At 40.0% G+C, this 20531-nt stretch overlaps 1 protein-coding gene across 3 annotated transcripts in view; it reads left to right on the plus strand.

The window, feature by feature from the left end:
- The window catches only part of LOC120558697 (synaptotagmin-2-like), a 66256-nt gene that overhangs the window by 3166 nt on the left and 42559 nt on the right, over positions 1 to 20531 (plus strand). The gene's annotated exons all lie outside the window — the stretch shown is intronic.

The raw sequence follows: 20531 nt of genomic DNA on the forward strand, positions 1-20531 counted from the left end.
AAGTCAAATTCAGTGCAGCGTCTTGAAGCAGGGTTTTCAGCATCACAACATAAACCCTCCTGGCCATGTGCAAGAATTTACTCCAGGGTATGCTGAATGGAGAATTGCTGATGGGATAATCAAGTTGCCTTTCAAGGTTTATCTTTTGTCTATCCTTATGTATGTATATAAGTTAACTTTCTAAGATATGTGGTGGTTTAGGAAACAGGGAGCAGCTGTTGGGCCTGTGTGTATGACACCCTCTGTCCCAGACTGTGCAACTTGGGCGTTTAGTATGCCCCTGTAATTGATGGTGTAGGCATCATAGCGGAGCAACAACGGCTGTCACAGTGACATACTTCAGTTAGCAACAATCCCCAAATCCTGTATCAGGATGAGAAGTGGTACTGTGAAAACTCACCAAAAAAGCAGAAATAGTGTTACACCTAGGTTGTTGTGCAGATGAAACAGGGCACATGTTTAAGGTGAGCAGACCCTCCTGGGGATACTAGAATGACACTGTGATGAAGTTGCAGAAGGACATTGTGTGTGTGTGTGTGTGTGTGTGTGTGTGTGTGTGTGTGTGTGTGTGTGTGTGTGTGTGTGTGTGTGTGTGTGTGTGTGTGTGTGTGTGGCTTCTCCATAAGGGAAAAAGGCGCTGTTATCATACTCTCCAGGAAAAGGTTACAGGATGTTGTTTTATGTACTGCATGTATTTGTGTAAATGTGTTTCTAAATTTGCATGTCAATGTGCATGTGAGTGACAGAGGGCAGGGTAGTTTAAACGAAGAATATAAGAGACGGTGTTGGACACATGGGTTACAGACAGCGTTAATAGTGTGGAGTAAAATGGGCTTGAAAAGAACAAACGCAATGAGAAGAAAGTGAAGTGGGGAATGTATGACAAACGATACAATTATGGGCGAGAGCTGGAGCGCGAGATTGAGAGATTGTCAGAGGCAGAGCAAGAATGGAAGAGAGTGGGTGTGCATAGCAGAGCCACGAGCACTGCAGTACATTGCAGTGCCCAGCCCCCGCTGTGTTCTCTGCTCACCATCCGGTTCCATGCACTGAAAAGACCCCTGCAGCAGCAGAGCTGCACGGCACGCAAGGCTGCCTGCTGATGAACAGCAACCTCACAAAGAGCTGTTGACCCGCTGTTGTGTATTCTGGACATCTCAAGATGCACAGATTTTATTTTAAGGAGTGATGGAAACACGGTGTTCATGAAAAAAACAGCCGACCTGCGCCTGCCAGCGCATTGTCATGTAGAGAAGAGGGAGTAGCCGATTCGCGCTCTCCCTGGATTATGTAAGCATATAGCACGTTCACTTCACCCAATACCAGCTGAATGATCCCGAATTCCCTGGCCATGCTCTCCTCATTAGGAACATCTGCCTCGCTGTTTGCTTTTGTTCCAAAAGGGTAGCATCTTTGCAAACATAGACAGACACTTTATTGAGCTTATTGAAATGGCAACAAAAGGGAGACAAACAACATGTACCCATAAATAGCTGGCATTTGTTTGCCTTTGGTTTGACATTTTGTTGATGATGCCCTGTGTGGCGAATTCCAAATAATCATCCCATGAGTAACTGCTAGGACCTTCATCTGATGTGACTTCTCACCTTAAACCCCCCCCCCCCAATTCAGTTTAAAGTAAGGCAGTGCATATTATGCATGAATGATTCACACAGGGTAACCTCACACTTAAGTTGGATTAATTTTACAGCTTTTGGTCTGCTAGCTTTTGGTCCGCTAGCTATACTCTCACACACAAACACACTATACATGCAAGCACACAAACACATGCATGCAGATGTGAAATGAATCTTAATCATGTGAAAGCTCTAGGAAACGAAGGAGAAGCTTGTTTCTGCTTCCATAAACAGTTGCTACGTTTCCTTCCCACTGCCTGCCCAGGGGGTGGACGGCTGAAGCGCGAGAGCTTCCCTCTTTGTATGTTCTCCCTCTACTTTGCTAATGTAGCTGACTCACATTGCATAGTGTGGACTCTTTTTTTTTTTTTTTTTTTTTTTTTTTTTTTTTTTTTCTCTCTCTCTCTCTCTCTCTCTCTCTCTCCCTCTCCCTGCTTCCTGTGACAAGGTCTGATTGTGTCTCTCGCTGTGTTCAGGAGTAGTTGAGTCAATTACACCTTGCCAGACAGGTGTTTGAGCTGTTAAGTGTGTTTGCCTCGGCACATCAGACTCTGTTTGCTTCTGATTTGCACAGAAATCAGCACCGGGCTTTGAAAATGATAAGGCAAAGAAATGTGTGCTTGTAGTGAGTCACGCTGCAACCAAATATAGTAATCCAACTTGTTATTATTGTAAATGTATTCATTCACATCAAATGTATCAGATGTTCTGAATTATTGTGTTTAGAATGTTGCTGGGAAACATGTTGATAATTTTGTACCTACGTTTCACATGTGTAGTGATAAAAAATGAGAGACCATCAAAGTCTATAACACTACTCAACGTCTAAGACACTACTCAAAAAAAGGCACTGTTGCATTACGTTTTTATGCATTATGTGCTATTGTTTTATGGTTTGTTGTATGTCATTTATTACTGAGTTTTAATGTACCACTGTAGCGCCTTGTTGACTATTGCTTTAAATTGATAGCAGCTGTGTGTAGAACTATTGCCCAGGCAAAATGTCCCCTTTGGGGCAGTAAAGTATATCTGTTCTTATCTTATCTTGCAAAATCTATTGAAAAAAAGAATCGCTACAGTGATTTGGTCCTTGCAACAGCACTCTATTCACAAGTTAACGCATGGAGAAAAATGTTGTCTTTGACCACGGATAGTTGAGAATGTAGTCATGGAGGGAAAAAAAGAGAAACACTCTGGTTTGTGTGTGTGTGACAGAGACAGAGAGAGTGGGAGAACGCGGCAGAGTATTGTAGTGTGGGTGAGCTGCAGTGGGGATTCGGAGTGCTGCATTGAGCTGCATAATTAATGTTAAGGGGGCGGAGCTAAAGGCTGAGATAACTTGCCATGAAGAACAAGCCGCTTGCAATACTGCTATAAACAGAGCTACCTCTTTATGCGTGTGTTGAATCACTCTTAAGTACAGACGAGGATAGAAGTGATTTTTGATGCAAAACCATGGAGGCACCCTCTGTTGTTTGGTCCAGCTCTGTGTCCCCGTCCCATCTGCTCCCTCGGCTCTCAAAGCCAATCACTCTCCACCGTGCTGCATACCACAGCCAAATGCCTCCCTGCTGGCTGCACGGCTCTGTTAATCATCCAATTTGTAGCAAAGCAGCTTCCTATATGACACATCTGGTGTAGCTCTCATCTGGTCTGTCTGAATTGGAGGAGGAGTGGCTTCATCCTGCAAGATGGTGTTATATTTAGACATCTCCTTCACAGATTCTAGGTTGTTGTTCAGTGTTGTCTACACGGTGAGATTGTGCTGACTGCTTATAAAGGGCACACATTCTTTCAGGAGAGAGGAGTTTTTAGGCTTTTGTCTCCTGAGACAATCACTATTATTCTCAGTTTTATTTTTAAACACATTTACTGCACATCTGCCTGTTCAGACGTCCAGTCAGCTCACATTTACAAGCAATGTGCTGTAGTTATGCAAATGCATGCACATGTGTTTGACAAAGATGCAGTCAGGATATGCCGGGATCACTCTTGGATATGAATAAATATTTATGCAGGCATGTATTAAATGCATCCAGGCGTTAGTATGTATGAGCGTGTTGGTCTTTGGTGCTGTCAAAGCTCAGGAACCTGTTTAGCTCCTCCGTCTCCAGGGTGATACTGCCTGGCCGGTGATCCAATCTATATCACGCTGCACTGCTTGCACCCCTGTCACCTAACCTCATCATCACTGTAGCTGATCTGAGTTCTTGACATCTATTCTGCTGCAACATGCCCAGCCTTCATGTCCTTTCTGCTTTACAGTAAAGCTTCCCATGCTTGTGAAACCAAAGTGTTTTTCAGTGCTCTCCATATGTCGTATTGAATATGTTTCTTGAATATGCTCCTTTTTATTCTTAACTCAAAGCAGTTCCTCTTTTTGTTGAGAAGTGTCTGCCAAAAGCTACAGTACTGTGGGGATCTGTCCCTGTCAAAAGGGCTGAGGGATTGCACAGAGGCATTTGATATGCACCCTGTGTCGGCTCCAAGCCTCTCTGTACACAGAGAGGAAGCTGGTAATGATGGCAGTTTAATTCCAGTTCCCGAAGAGCCACAAAATCACACTTAAATTACAACCTCGACATTATCAGGTGCAAGTACAGGCCGATACAATTGAACTTCGAAGATAGAAGCCCCAGAAAGGTGCAAGGTGCTTCCTGTAGCTGTAATATCAAGCTTGTTAGGAGCAGTGATTTAATCTGTCTAAATAACCATGGTGGACTTTATGATAGCCTGCCAACAGTCGTCTTAAGAAACACGCCTTCAGGGTCTCAGTGTGTTTAAGATTTAGTTTAAGGGTTTTGTATATATTTTCCTCTCTATTTTTCTTCTTCTTAGCCTATCCCAAAAGGCATCTGGCAGCAGAATCTGAAGGGTTTTTTTCTGCTTAGAGAAACCACACAGAGCTTTATTAAATATATTATTTCTATCCCCTGAAATCTTAGAAACAAGGAGACATTTTCTCTTTTATTTCTCTCTCCAGTCCCACGGGGTTTTGCAGTGGGAGAGCTGAGTTGCCATTTCTTAGCATTGCCAAGTGACAATATGCCCATCTGACATTCAGAACACTTGGAGCGGTGCAAACAGAAACATTGACAAAAAAAGAAGCTTTTTCTGCTTTAAAATAAACCCAGGCTTTGAAATTGTGTGTGTGTGTGTGTGTGTGTGTGTGTGTGTGTGTGTGTGTGTGTGTGTTTGTGTCAAGCTATGAAATGTTTTGAAATTAGTTTGATCTGCAGGCTGCAGTTGTGAGGATTTGTATCATTTGTGTTGTTCCATGCAACCTGCAAGCTTCTGTGATCTGTGCCTCTTTTGTTTAGTTTATAAATCAGAGGTATACAAGGATTTGTGTTTTTTTCATTACAGGAACGCTGTGCAATGTGATCATCAGCTAGAGAGAGAAACAAGGAGAAGGGAAAGAGAGGAGGAAGGAGTATACTTTAGCTGTGTGAGTAGGTGCTCAGCATGAAGGCTGCTTCTTTTCTCTTTGAGCTTTTTGAGGCCAGTGTGCAGGCGAAGGACACAGCATACAGAATGAAAAACCCCTGTGAGTTCTAAAAGCACTGTTACCTGTGGTAGGACTGAGAGATAACCAGTGTTGTAATGTAACAAAGTACAAATACTTCGCTACTGTACTTAAGTAGAATTTTCACGTATCTGTAATTTACTTAGTTATTTATATACCCGGAAACCTTTACTTTTACTCCACTACATTTCCTCTAAGCATCTTATTTACTCGTGGCTACAAAATAAAATCAGAAGAAATTTGTTACTAGGGGTGTAAGAAAAAATCGATACACTTGAGTATTGCGATATTTTATTTTGCAATACTGTATAGATTTTCAAAAATGCAATATAGATTTTTTTTTTTTGTTGGTAATTATTATTTTCTTTTTTAGTTTACGTGCAAAAATATTCATGTAAGACAGTTGTTCACGTTTATCTTGTGTTTAAACCCCCTACCTCTAGATGGCTATGCTGATACGCACCACTAGTGTCTTTGCCTAGCAGTGCCTGACTTTTTGCTAGAAGCTAACGATGTAGCTATGACTGAACTTTGGCCTAAACATTAGCTCACTAAGAACCTGTGAACCACAATCCCAAACTGGCAGTTTGATTTTCTGTGTACTGAATTGTTTACCTAAAGTAAACTTATTTGACTTTTATGCACATCATGTCTTTTTGTAAATCTTAGTTTTTCTAAAGTTATACTTTAAAAAAATCCCAATATATTGCACAACGCACAGTATCGAAATATATTGCAATATATTGAATCGTGACCCATGTATCGTGATACGTATCATATCGCCAGATTCTTGCCAAGAAACAGCCCTATTTGTTACACAGGAAAAAAGCAGGTTTGGTGAATAATTGCTGATAAATTGCCAAGATTATGCACCCTCCATTCCAGTTGGTGATCTAATGCAGGTTGCCAAGTGGCAAAAAAAAAAAAAAACATAGTCCAAAACTAAAGAAGAGGAGGAAGCATAATGACCGATAGTGTCATGGAAGCACCTGGTGCCGGCTCTGCCGCCATGGTAACAGACGATGACCTCAACAACCACAGTGGTGATGAAGATAACGTTGCACACCTTAGGCCATAAAGTTCATAATCAAAGTTTTTTTTTTACTTTTACTTCTAATACTTAACATTTAATATCAGAAAATGACTTTTGATACTTAAGTACAGTAAATATCAGATACTTTAAGACTTTTACTCAAGTAATATTCTAAAAGGAGACTTTAACTTCTACCAAAGTCATTTTCTGGTCAGATACTCAAGTATTGCTTTCAAGTACTTTAAGACTGGAGATAATGTACAGTATAATCAAAGTCAAATTCAAATGCTGAATTATTTTGTGCTGCCAGGCATGGATACATTTAAATATGCATTTCACTTGTTGTTCACTTGCATGCTTTAGTGTTCGTAACTTTGACATATCATTTAAGGATGATCTCTGTATAACAATTGCAGCTTTTTTTTAAAAATTTTATCAAGATAGTTCTTTTTGAAAAACAATGACTCAGTACTAACAAATCAATCATGACTCAGTCATTGGAGTTCATCACAAAGCTTCGACCTCCCGTGTGTTACCACATTCTTTTGCAACTTGAATGAACAACTCAAGTTGTGTGAGTGGCAGGTCACTTATGGTGCTTTGTAAAGCTGAAGGTGCTTCGCGGAGTGTTGATCCACCCTCTTCACTTATTCTCTACTCAGGTCATTGTGCTGCTGCCATCCCTAGAATAAAAGATTTCATTTGTATTCAGCAAACCTGTTTTGAATCAGACTGCATTGTAAAAAAGTGTCCTACTTTTCTCGGATTTAAAAAAAAGAGTGAAGTATAATGACTGAATGTGTTTTGTTTTGTTTTGTGTTTCGGCAGTGTGTACCAGCCAAACTTGGATAAATCTTGCAGATTCGATCTCTCCCAAAGAGATTATTGACTTGACAGCAAATTGGTTGGCATCTCCAAGAGCATGATGGAGGGTTGCAAAATCTATTTCCTCCCATGATAAGGCTGGTAATAGTTGGAACTAGCGGGATAGACACGTCATTCATTGTACTATATTGATCAAAATAATTGCTCCCATCCTTTTGTCTAGTTATATACGCCCACTCACAGCATTGTTATCTGGAGAGCTGTTCGTAAATACATTTTTTGCAATCTTTATTCTCATCTGGAGAGTTTTCCTGAATCAGTACACAAAGCCTTGCGATACGGAGATCCACAGTGTGTCTTTTGGTTAAATCAGAATGCTTTTTGAATTATAGTATGGCTGTGTGAATTGCCAAGAGCTTGCATGAGAGTGGCTGTATAATATCAGCTCGGGAGGAGAAAAAGGTAAACAAAAAGAGGGGGGGGGGGATCATCAAGATGTCGCTGTAGTGGTCTTGTATTCTGCTCTATGCTGGAGGGAACTGTGCACTAATTCGAAGCATTGGTGAATCACGACTGTTGCAGAGTCTAATTTTGCTCTCCATGGTGTTTTAATGAGTCAACAACGTGCATTATTTGCTGATGATGTTCATAGACTTCACTGACATAATGATAAATGAAATTAGCATTTTCCCGAACACACAATCTCTGTATCACTTAAGAATCCTTCGTCCATCTCCATCGCAAAAAGCCCAAACCAGTGTTTCCCCCCTTTTTCACTGCTGTCAGTGGTCTCCATGATTTATATTTTCTTTTCTTATTTTAGGCCTGACTCTCTCACAGATTCTCCTCTTGTGTCTGCCAGTTACGAGCAGTGGTCTGTCCTTCTTGACTCGTTACTACTAGACACACAGGACTAAGCAGCTTTAGCCAGCAGTCAGAACGTAACGGTATTTATGAGAAGAGAACCAGCATTTTGTTGAATAAATATGCATATTCTAAACCTACAAACCATTCCCAATCCTGAGTTTGTATGTCCTATTTTAGGTGTATTACATTCACATTTGTATCTCACCTGATCTCCTTTGGGAAACTAAGCAAGCAGAAATGAATTGCAATACCATCGCCCTCACCAGATAGTTAAAATCCAGCAAAGTAAACTATGCCTTTTCTACAAGATGATTCCTAATATGTTGCTGTGAGTCATCTTAAAACCCAGGGAGAAAATCCTCAGTGGTTTTTAAACTGATGAACAGGCAAGCTGTATATATTTTTTTCCTCGTATGGAGCTGGAAGTGATGTGCATCCCCGTGTACTGTCTGTTATGTAAACCTGACTGCTGTCAAGAGTCTTTCAGTGCAGTGCAGGGTACCGTTTATCTAGGGCATGGCTGGTTTGTGCCCCCTCACTGAAATGCGTCAAAGGGGCTGTGACAGTGAGCTTGATATTGAGTTGTTTTTTTTCTCTCTTTCAGACTTTCTTTGGAGAATGTCCTTGACACGGTGGGCAATAATTCAGTTAGCTCTTCTGCCTTCAGAAATCCACGGCTGGTGCAGTTGCAAAACACTCACCTACCACTGCAGAGACCTGGGTACAGCACCAGCTTGTTCATACATGTCAACAAACACAGTTGGTCATGTTGGTAGGTGGGAAGCCGGTGAGGGATAATTTCCTCCTACTGGTTAGTTGGGGTGCCTGCTTCGAGCGTGGTGGGATCTGGAGAATAACATTGAACCTTCACACACTAAGAAGAGCGAGTCTGTTGCGTTAGCTCCGCCTACCCTTCCTTGGCTGACCAACCACTGCTGGGTGATGGAAAACGCGACACTAACTGTGCGCCGCTTGTGATTTTTACCGGTACTGTCGCCACAGACACAGTTCGTAATACTGCAAATGAAAGGGCTTTCATCAGTGGGCCATAGGCTCAATTACCATTGTGTGGGTCTATATCCTCGACGTTCCACTTCCGGGATTGCTCCGTTGCCGACGAAAGTTCCGCCGGATTTCACTCATTTAGGCCGAATATCCGGTGCCTTGGGCTTCCTTTGTGTTGGCATTTTAAACTCTGGTCGATTTCTGAGGACTCTGGTTAACTGCTCCTCAGATCTCTGCAGGGTAAATCCAGACAGCTAGCTAGACTATCTGTCCAATCTGAGTTTTCTCTTGCACGACTAAAACAACTTTTGAACGTACACGTGTCATGTCATCCCCCATTTCTCTCCACCTTTCATATCTATATCTATCCACTTTCAAAAAATAAAGGGAAAAGCCCCAAAAAAATAATCTTAAAAAAACCCCCAAAAAAACAGAGGAAGTTCTGGCAATGCAATACTACCATTGTGTTAGCTTATTTGGAGATAATAACATAACTAGAATCTTTGATTATTACTTTAAAGTATTAAAGTAAAAGAATAATGGGCTCTCTGAGTTACATTATTAGATTTTAAATACTGATGCATCAGTGCATGAGAAGCATTTCATGTTGCTGGTTGAGATGAAGTTAATACGTTTAATCTATAAATCAATGCATTGCATTTTATGTAAAATCGTAATCTGTAATGTAACTAGTACCTAAAGACGTCAATTAAATGTGGTGGAGTGAAAAGTAAAATAGTTACCTCTGAAATTGACTGGATCCATCAGTGGTAGTTATGGACCTGTACATGTTTGATTGGCATGTATATTGATAGAGATAAGACTGATGAGACTCACCACAACTATCCTCATCACGTTTCCTTGACGTCTTCTTGAAAAGTTATCTGCAGAAATAGGCACTTGGTATTGCTACTTCTTACACCCAGCTTAATTTTCTCTGTGTGTCATGCCCTTTGATCATTGTGCACGCATCACTTTGCATTTTAAATCTGCGCTATGAAGTTTTTACCCTTGAGATGAGTTTGAGTGTGTGATGCCACCGAGTGCTTGGATCAGTTGACATTGTTTTGGGATTTGACAGGACTGAATTATGTTACACCTTCTCTACAATCTATCTAACATGGGTAATTTACTTGTTGCAATGATACTTTTCATTCTGACAGAACACCATCATAAAATAAACAAACTAGAATATTTTGTGATTCAAGTTAAATTCAAATGCTAACATGCTAATTAATAAGTTAACTTATTAGTTCTTTGTAAAATCAATTAAGGAGAGAAAGAAAGCTTACCACAAACTCCCACAATGTAACTGCATCATTTACCACTTTCACATTCACACTACTTCCACATTAAAGTTTAGGATGAGTCTCTTTGAACCTGCTTAAAATAACGTTGTCCCTGTTTTGCAATTTTCAGACTGAAGTATTATTTATAAAATAAAAAGGAAATGGGTTAGAGAACAAGGAACTGTATGTGAAAAAGGGCAACAACTTCTCAGCTTGGCTCTATCTCAGCTTGCATGCTTGTTGTCCGACATCACGTTGGTCGGGTTTCCCTGGTGGCTAGGCTCTATGAGAAATGAATGGAGGTTCGGGACTAGCTGATTGTGCTGCTCTGAGTCTGAAAGCGCATTAAACCTGCCTTGTGCCATTACAGAGTCATTTACACATTGAAATTGTAATTTTCTCCTTATCTAGTTCCTGGCATGCGACTGAAAAGTTTAAAAATCTCTTTACAAATGTTCTTTTCATTTTTTTGCAGCCACACCATTTTCATATTATAAAATGAAGAAATGAATCCAAATTGGAAAGTTAAGCTGCATTAGAAATGAAATCAACGGTGCATTATATGTTTGTGCACATTTTAAACTGCCAGCTAAGCTGCCACTCCTTGTGGGTTTTTTTCAGACATAATGTTGGAGCGTTTAGTAGATGCAAAACTGAGCCCCTGTGTAGAGTTTGCATAATTTCTGCAAAATGACAAATGTAGAATGTAGTTCAATATGACTTTTTTATGTTCTACTAAAAATCCCTTTTAATTGAGCTTTTTAAAATGGCTGCTGTTGTTACTTTTAGACACCGGCAGGCAGCACCACCCACAAACCAGGCAGTTATGAAACAGAGCGTATACTGGCTGGGATTATGTCTACTCCGACTCTGTGAAGCTAAAATCCTTTACAGATATGTCAGTATTTATTTAATGACAATATTGGGTGACATTAAACTCTGCCAGCGCCAGGGGTGCTGGTCGAAATGATGCAATGTTTTGAATTTGGTGCAGAGACATAATCAAGTGCTGCTGTTTGAAGGCACTGTTTAAAGAGGCAGTGCTTTCAAATTGCTCTAAAGACTGAAATTATTCCTTTGGTCTAAGCAACTGAAGAGCAAAGATTAATCAGTTAATTTGACTAAATGTAACCGAATCAGGAAACATTATTGTGTACATCTGTGACCCATTTTTAACACATTAAATCGTATGAAGTTGTAAAGTTGTAGGACGCTTATTGGGACTGTTTTGCTTCATTTACCATTTCACAGCAGATAATAATTAGACAGGTCATTATTTGACTGGGCTGCTGACAAGACACAATATTGACTTTGACGTGCAGAATAACTGATAATCAACATAATGAGAAGCCACAGTGACTTTGTTCTTCTGACATATCTGCAGTTTCCTGAATACTGTTGTGACTGTTGCATATTTTCGAACACCCAATGAGTTCTTGAATGGACGATTGGACAATGCCATTAGTCCTTTGACAGATACCAAATGCTTATTTTACTAAATGCGCTATGCAGTCAATTAGTCAAAACTGTCACAAAAAAAGGAACCTGGAGAAGTTCAATTTGAAAGGTTCAGTTTGTACTAAAAGATATCAACTTCTACTGTTGTAAAATGGTTGCCAGATGTTTTTAAACTGATGCTACTGAATATTGTGGGAAATTCTGTTGTTTATATGCCCAGAAATAGCCAGTGCACTGTAAGTCTGCTAACTGAACCCGTGGCTTTGTCAGCGATTAGTCAGATGTCAGACGAGCATGCCCTTAGCTTTAAGAACGAAGGCATTGCATTATTGAAGTCCAAATATGGGACATTTTGTCTCTGGAGCAGGTTACACTTTGAAACGCCAACAAGGGTGAAGGACCCAAAGACCGAGAGGAAGAATCATTCTTACATCCCATCATGTGGATGCTCAATATTTAATGAGGGATTTTTTTTAAATATTCTTTTTACAGTAACATCCTTTAGCCCAGGTGAATCACACAAGATGGATACAGAAGTATCACACTGCACACAGTGTGCACATTGTCAAGTTACCTTTTCACTTATGGCTTTAAAAATGGGACATTGGTACTATAGATATCTCAATATAATGCATGTTTTCCTCAGTGTCTACATTTTGACCCAGACATTTTACCTGCGCTGTCTGATCTATGATTCACAATGGAAATCAACCCAGACTTCCAGATCAGTGTTGTTCAGCACTCCTGTGCCACACAGCAACCATTGGCTCTGACAAGCAGCAGATGGTGTGCTATACAGTGATTTACTGCTGCATAGCCGGGGGTGCAGTACTTTTTGTGAGCCTTTGTCCTCCTGAATAATTGATGGAATACTGTCAGTTGGCTGTGTAGGATTTCACATATTGTCAATTGAGTGGAAATATTTGGCGTGCTATGTGTTTCTTCAAGGCTTTCTGGTTTTTAATTGTTAGGGCATTCACTTGCATCTGTTAGGATGCAGTAAGAGGTAGAAATGATGGTTACGTTTATGGCGAAACCTGATTTAATGCAATCTAGTTATCCCACGGCTACCTGTAAACAAGGATGGACAAGTAAAAGATGTAACTTGTTTAAATGGAGTTAGGTGACCGCTTTGGCTTCTGCAGTCTGCAGTATAGGCAGAATATTCATAAAACACCCATATCACAATACCACACTCAGTCTGATGTAACGGACTACTATAATATAACTACACTACTATAGTTTGCCACAGTGACTCATTAACTGAATGATTTAGCAAACTAGATTAATTATAAAATTAAGCTTTTTTGAAAAAAAATGTTTTGAAAAGACTACTAAGTCCACCAAAGCAGCAAAGTTAAACCAAAGTCATTGGGCCCATTCAAGGAATACCACAATGGCACCATAATAGGAAGGTACAGGAAAGCATGCCCACTGCATGATATTAAATCCGTTTGTTCTTCTTCTGCTGTGCAGAATAAAGTAGTGAGTGCTTTAAGTCAGGAAAAAAAAGTAAAATGAAATGGTAAAAAAGTAGGGCGTGATCTTATGGGCCCCTAAATGGGGGCCCCTTGGGGAGTTTGGGCAGAGAAGTGTACAGAAATTCATGTTACCATCAAAATTGGGACAACATACTGTGATTCCACAAATGTTTTATTAAATTTGTTGCAAATCTGTCCACCCTGTCCTCCCATAAAACCTACTATTGCTTTCCATATTACCGGTGCAACATCCTGATGGGCTCATAAAACAGAACCATTTTAGGGAGTGTGGCCTTTTTGGATAATTCAGTATTCATTTTGGCCAAAAAGTAAAGCAGGTTGTGGTCCAGTATTTGGGTACCTGCATTTTTGTCCAACTTTTTCAATTACAACAGTGAACAAAGAAAGGCTGTTATATGTTAGTTTTTTTTAGCCATTCTAGTGGCAAGACTGGCAATTTTCATTAGTCGATCTGTTGGTTGTTCTACCAGTTTTCTTCCATTCATGGTCCTCAGAGGATAAAGCCAAAATACTTTGGTCATCCCCTGATTTTTCCTCTTGAGCCACCAGCAGGTTGACTTTTTTAGGATTTTAGTTACATGTCTTAACTATTGAATGGTTTTTCATGAAAGTCAGTGTACAGAAATTCATGTTACCATCAAAATTGAGACAACATACTGTGATTCCACAAATGTTTTATTAAATTTGTTGCAATTAAAAAAAAAAAATTAACTTAAGTGTCATCATAGGAATGATCACCCAGTTCAGGCTCCTTCAAATTCATAGCAGGTAGCTGCTCCAAACTGATAAGTGCACAATTACCGTAACGTTCTAACAGGCATCGATTGGTCTTGTCTTCTCTTTCCCTCCTTCCATTGATTGTTGATGCCACTCTCAGATTACAAGGCTATGTGAGGGCAGGTGATAATACGCTACTGTCTGGCTGCAGGAACATCCCTAACGTACGTCATCTTGTCTTTCTGATTGTGTCTGTGTATATGAACGTTTTTTAACAGATTTGTTTAGAAATATTCATTCATTCAAAAATGAATGCAAATGTAAGTAGCTACTCATGAATATTAGCTATTGTGCAGCTGATCACTTCAGATATTTGTGTAATAGAAGCACGTCTTTCAGCTGAGAACACTTGATTTGATTGTTAACCACTAGACATCCGTGCAATCTCGATGCCAGCGTGCAAATATGAAAAGGAAAATACTATGTAGATATTTTTGCAATACACAGTTGGTGACAATTGAAATTTTATCTTAGAAAGCCCTGACCCTAATGACTAGATGAGGCTGATGTAACTAAGACCTTTTTGTTGTTTGGAGCATTTTACTGAATGTGTTAGAGACCCTTGAAACACAACATTGACAGGACTCCTTTTAATCAGAGATGGAAATTTTAACGTACATGTCTACCTTTCTCTTCCCTCCCTGTGCTAGTATGTTTCAAAGGTCAGTACCTAATTTAGATTTTAATGAGAGCTTAATTGAAAATGACTCTCCGTCTACTTTACAGATGATCTCAGTTAAATATCACAATGTTCTTTGGGTCACATCTTTCCATCACTCAACTGGAGACAGTGACTTTTTGAATACACGAGAGATGTGCTGAAAGGTAATGACATTAATTTAAAAAAAAGTAAATAACAAATTAGTTGATACACAATTGAATAAATCATCAGAAGAGGGCAAGAATGTATTGAACTGTTAAACCGGCAGCAATTTGTCACTCATGAAGGAGCCGTAGATTAAAGACATTAACATTAAAGGGACGCAGCAACCAGCAGTAAGCCTATTAAAGGTATTTGAAATTAAATTCAGCATGTTGTGGCTCAGCTGTATATAGTGTTATAGAAAGAGCAGTTGATTATTGACTGAAGGTTTCAGTCACAGAGGACAGGTTGTTAGCTCCGCCGAGGAGCTCATGTTTTTGACTTGGTTTGTTGGTTTTGTTTTAGCAGGATTACAGAAAAACTGCTAGGGTACACAAATTATTTTTCATGGGCATTAGTTACCAATGGTGTGGTGTAGGGCCTGCATGATAAATTGTTATAAAATCGCGATCTTGATTCGATTTCTTTTTTTTTCTCCTTCAATTAATTTATTGAAAGCATTTGACATTGATATTAACATGTTTTAATTATGTAAAGACATGTTCAAGGAGTTCAGATAGAGCCTGTATCAGGGCCATATTTAGTTCACTGTGTTATATGTCACTATTTTTGGTAGTGTAGTGTACTTAAATGGCCAGTATGTACTTGATTTTCTTTATTCGTTGAAGCCTCTATGTTTACAGGGTTGTGGTGATGCGCAATGTGGTATAGGTGCCAGAAAAAAGTATGTTTGGTACTGCCACTTACACTTTGTGAGAAAAAAATCATGGCAGAGAATCGTGATATCAATTCTAAGCTAAAAAATTGTGATTCATATTTTTCCCCGAATCGTGCAGGCCTAGTGTGGTGTGACTTTTCCACTAGGTGGGGCTACTGCTTTAAAGGTAGCTCTGTGTATTTTGGCCCTCTCCGTTATGCTAACGTTTGCACCTGTGACCCGGGACGCCACAGACAAACACTCAGAGACGAATTTCATTTTTTGTTTGTGTGATTGTTATAGTATTAGCGTTACGCAGCGTCACCCTTAAATCGTGCATTATGTAACATAGCTGGTTCTTCTGCTAAATCACAATGATTGTAATCTCGCATTGCCAACCTATCTGGTTTATAATAGGGGGAAAAAAACACTGGCTTGTTTGTATTTCTTTAAAACAATCAAAACCGTTGTGGGCAGCGCTAAGCTGTAAAACATACAGTGGAGATAGCGGAAGGGGAGGGACATCCAGCTCCAGGCTTTATCCCAGCACTGTACATCCGGTAAGCCAGACTGCGATGACGGTAACGTGTGGCTGCTTGCTGCTTGCTGTGCAGTGGTTGATGATATAGAGGTTATATTATATGCTGGGCTGGGTTTTCCTGTACACTAAAGCTGCCATGTTCATGATGTTATTTCAGTCTAAGCATTTGATATTTGTACATATGTACTGTACATGATAATAAAGTGTTATCTGGTTGTACGTAAAACAACTAAATACGTATGTAAAATATTTCCAATTTAGATACATATTAAATGCATAGCTGAGAAGCCAAGGCTTCAGCTAAGCACAACTATATATTGACTAGGGATGTCACGAGAATCGATTCTTGCGATACTTTTCGGTTCTAAAATGACAAAACACCGACGATGCCCATTTTTTTGAAGCACCGTAAGCACCGTGAGCGCCGATGCCAGTGTTAGCAGCATTGGTGCTGCACCTCTTCTGGAACTGATGGGGGCAGTATACGCTTCACAGTGTTCCAGTCGATACTTACATTCAGAAGTAGGAGGTCACGAACAAGTGGCCGAAATCACGCCTTTCTACTTCCGGTCCATGGGACATATCTTTTGAAAAAATATGAACGAGAGTCAACGGAGATAGATTCTACCCAACTTAAAAAACGGCTTGTTCACTGCAAACTCACGGCCCTCTCTTCCTGATTTACAGCCCCCCTCTCTTGGCTTCAAATAACTTACCGTTGTTGGCTACGGCCGCTGAACAGGCTACACGTTGTAAACGACCGTGGCCGTTTGCCTGGTCCTCCGGGTAACATTAGCTAGCAGTTAGCAGGGCAGGGTTAGCATGGCGCCGTTAGCCAGGACCAGTCGGGATCACTTTACTGGCTGTGTCTCAATTGTTTTTGCGAGTAACCAACTCGGGTACTCTAGCTATATAATTCAATGTGAGTACTTGGATGTTGAAATGACATAAAATGCCCGTCCCTTGTAGCTGTGATAAATTCGCCTGAAGCTAATGCTTAGCTACCTGTTCAGGAGGAAATTAGCCAACTTGGCTCCATCTTTCAAATACATCTCCAATATTTACCCGGGGTTTGTAAAATCTCTGGTCATGCAGCTTTTAGAAACACTGTTATTGTTTTTGCACAGTACCTTTTGAAAAGATGCCTGGAAGTCTGGAATGTGTCTGGGGACACTAGTTGTTGCACTATGACCATTAATTGCACTTTATTATGTTGTTCTATGCTCTATTGCACATGTTTTGTATGTCTTGTTATGACATTTTGATATTTTTCAAATATTTTAATAAAGAAGTTCATGTTTCAAGTTCAAGTACATGGAATCTTAGAAAATCCTTTTTTTTTATCATGGTATCGAAATTGGCATCAAGAATCGTGTTATTTTACTTTTGGAACTGACTACTGAATTTTTGGTGACACCCCTAATATTGACATAATTGTAATAGTTTTTGGAAATATATCCAGACATATACGTATTCTATATTGGTTGCGCTTGCAGATTAGCATATCATTGGACACCTGGGTAGCCTACCGGGTAGAGCAGGCGCCCATATATAGAAGTTTACTCCTTGACACAGCGGCTGCAGGTTTGACTCCGCCCTCCGGCCCTTTTCTGCGTGTCCTTCCCCTTCTCTCTCCCCTTTCATGTCTTCAGCTGTCCTATATAAATAAAGGCCTAAAATGCCTAAAAAAAATCTTAAAAAAAAAACATTAAAAGAGTTGCATATCAATAAAAGACTGGATTATTGGCCTTGATGGAGGCCAGTGCTATCCGAGTGCCTTTTCATTTTCTTAAATGTTTGACAGAGTTTTGTAGTTAACTTAGTTCATTAGATGGTTATAATGTCCTGTCTGTCTGTTATTCCACATAAAAGCGATGCAAAAAATGTGTCTCTACTTTGTTCTACAGGCTATAACTGTGCTGCGAGACTGATATCAGTACAGCATGATTATGCAGCAATGAGAGTCAGTTTTTACGTGGTGCGAGGAGATCACCATGAGAGGTTAGCTGTCACACCCAATCTGTGTTTGACTAATGGCACAGTGGTTTCCAAGATTTGGGCCCTGCCTTGTAACAGAATTCACTGACGATGTGAAGGTGAATGATCCCCATGAGCAGCCACTCTGTTTGCCACTTGCGGCTTTGTCTATCGTTTGTCCTACAATACCTTTGACCGCATTACAAGGAGCGGAAAAGAACATCCACCCTCCTCTGACAAGGTTGGCATAACAAGACGGCACTCTTCATTCTCAGCCATTTCAGGCAAATCTCTAAAATACAATCCTAAAATAAAGGATTTAAAATATAAAAGAGGAATTGTTGTGTTAGTTTTGATCAGAAATGTGGCACTCACTAAACAGTATGAGAATTGATTGTTCCTCCAGCTCTCGATAGACCTTGATAGGTAATATGGTTTTATTATGTTGAGCAGCCCTGTCCCAAAACAGCTGCTTGCAAAGCACGTTACTAAAACCTATTTGACATTTATGAGAGTTTGTTGGTCCCCTGGGGAGTATGTTGTTTTTCTAGAGCCACACTGCTCTCAGGAAGCATGTAATCAGAGACATTAAGTTCTGACGGCTTTTGAGTGTTTCTCGCCTTATCTATTTGTCTTTGCACAGATTGTCCTCTTCCATAATAGTCATTCAATTATTCCCATAAAGATAATAAGTTGTTAACTCAAACGATGCATTGTACAATCAGATTTGTCATTTAGATGTAGGCAATGTTAATAGTCAAAAGCAGAAAATAAATTGATACATTTCATTGTTTCCTTAAAGGACAATTCCGGCGCAAAATGAACCTAGGGGTTAATAAACACATCGTCGACCGTTCTCTGGGATATGTTTTCATGCTAATTGAATGTCTCTAGCTTGAAACAAGATAGCGCAAACTGCTGATTACTGCTACTACTGCTACTGTCTTTATAATCTATCTTTTTAATAAACTGTCTGTACAATCTCAATGCTTCGGTTTACATGTAGGGACCCTCATTATGCTGCCGTGGAAGTGTGGTGCTATTTTGAGCCTTGTTAGTGGTGTAGAAATATAAATTTCTTTTTACTTTACCCGTGCCCCGACGATCAGAGGTTTGCGCTAGCTTGTTTCAAGCTAGAGACACATTCGATTAGCATGAAAACATATCCCAGAGAACGCTTGACTCGGTACACATGTGTAATTAATAAAGTTCTCCCTGTCTGTTGTGGTTTGTAGTGTTATGTTTCATTCACCGGGCAGGCATGGAGGGAAGCAATTAATCTGGAATTGTGCGCTGGTTCGTCCCTACTGTTGACTATTTTTCTGGGAATGGATGATGAATGGCCTTATTTCTGCACATAAACACAGGTCTTGTCTCTCAGTGAGGCAGGTAGCCAGAGGGAAGTAAGCGCTCTCCACCAGGATTTATGGACAGCAGCTTTGTGAAAAATAGCACTTGCTTCAAATAAGTGAAGTAAGATCATCGTTTCCTAAAAGTTGCGAAGACTGAAAAAATGACGCAAAGGCTAAATCTTTCTTGTTGGTGCTTGCTGTGTCATGAGGCTAATGGAGCAATAAATTTTTAACTGCTGCTACGCAAGACGTTGAAATTGATTTGATGCAGACATTTTAAATTTAGCTGATAGATCTGTGGCCCAACACAGTTGTTTTTTAAGCTGTGCTCTTAAATTTAAACGATCCCTGCTGGGCTTAATGCGAGATAGTCCTGAAACATCAGGGTTAGATCTCTGCTAGAGGTTGTTGGGTAACTGTCCTTTGTCTGCCCTCACTATGTGTGTACTATGGGTGCACAGCTGTGCAGAGAGCTAAACACACTTCCAATAAAGGTTGAAGACAGGTGATGGCCTTTGAGGTTTTTACTGAAAGCAGCTGTGAAACTGTGAAGGCAGTACTGGAACAAATCCAGGGGTAGTGATTACGAATCAGAAAACGATTTTCCACAAGCTTGTATAAACAGGAGTTAGACCAAATAAAATAAAATAAAATGAAAACTGGATTCACAAAAGTTTAGACTAGCTGTAAAATGAGTTACATTACATTATCATTTATTGTGCTGTTTCCCTTACACATGAATGTTGACTTTCAGTTTCAAATTCAAATGAACCACTTCAGGTTAGAAAAAGTTTGATGGACAGCATTGTTTCTCTCTCTTGTCTCCGTGCTGGCTGAATCAGAGCGTGAAGAAGCCAAAGTGTTCTCAATTGCTTGTTTCTGCTGACTATTAAAGAGTCCCACAGTCAGCAGTCTGTCATGTAAGCAACCACCCATCACGCCCTTCACCTCTCACACACTGGGAGACTGTATGGACAGTAAACAGTAAAGCCGACGGAAGCCTCCACCTCGATTTATATTCAGACAAATGGTGCCCATTGGTGAACCCTTTCAACACAGAAATCATTTAAATAACCTTAAAAGGCGCTGTTTTCTCAATCAGCTTCTTACTATCAGTGATGGGATTGCACACAAACGATATTTTCTGCCACACTTACAGCAGTTTTAGGTTATTTCACATTTCAGTATTCCTCACTGGTTTGAAGTGGGATGGGCTCAGATA

Source organism: Perca fluviatilis, chromosome 5 (genome assembly GCF_010015445.1).
Source record: "Perca fluviatilis chromosome 5, GENO_Pfluv_1.0, whole genome shotgun sequence".
Taxonomy (NCBI): Eukaryota; Metazoa; Chordata; class Actinopteri; order Perciformes; family Percidae; genus Perca; species Perca fluviatilis.